General features: G+C 43.6%; 1 pseudogene; it reads right to left on the bottom strand.

Moving 5' to 3' along the window:
• Window positions 1–317: 317 nt before the first annotated feature.
• LOC127683954 (uncharacterized) lies at window positions 318–426 on the bottom strand (annotated as a pseudogene).
• Between the last annotated feature and the right edge of the window lie 214 nt (window positions 427–640).

The following is a 640-nucleotide window of genomic DNA, read 5'->3' as shown; positions in this document are numbered from 1 at the left end:
CCAACTATTCACATCAGGCTGTTCCTCCTTACCCTCAAGTCTCCAGTTCTGTCTCTCTTCATTGTGTTCACATCCTTCTGTTTCTCCTTCCTTTCCATATGGCTACACTTACTTGCTCCTCTTAGTGTCAACAGGGTCTCTGAGTGTCAGGGGTGATTTTGGGAGGGGCTGATGGAGTGCTATACACTGCTTATGCATTATTGCTTTGTGCCCTGAGGCCTGTGCAGTGCAAGACTGCGGGGCCATCTTAGTTTTCTGTCCAGCCCCACTGATGCCAGTCTGATAGTTTTTGTCAGGCTTACTTTTTTTTTTCAGGGAATGTTAGACTACTAATTATTCAGATGTTCACGGAGCACTGAGTGTTCTCTGAACACTGAGCATGAACAGCCTCTTTCCTTTCTGGTGATGTCTTCTTTCTAAAACAGCTAAGCAATACTCCATGTACCAACTGTACCACATTTTTCTTTACCCACTATTCTATTGAGGAATATATAGCTTGTTTCCAGCTTCTGCCTATTGTGAATAAAGGCACAGTGAACATAACTGAGCAAATAACCTAGTGGTAGAATGGAGCCCACTTTGGAAGTGTGCCCAAGAGTAATATACCTTACTCTTGAAGCAGATCAATCCCCAACCTTTT

Source organism: Apodemus sylvaticus, chromosome 4 (assembly GCF_947179515.1).
Source record: "Apodemus sylvaticus chromosome 4, mApoSyl1.1, whole genome shotgun sequence".
Classification (NCBI taxonomy): domain Eukaryota; kingdom Metazoa; phylum Chordata; class Mammalia; order Rodentia; family Muridae; genus Apodemus; species Apodemus sylvaticus.
This window is presented reverse-complemented; position numbering and strand designations above follow the sequence as displayed.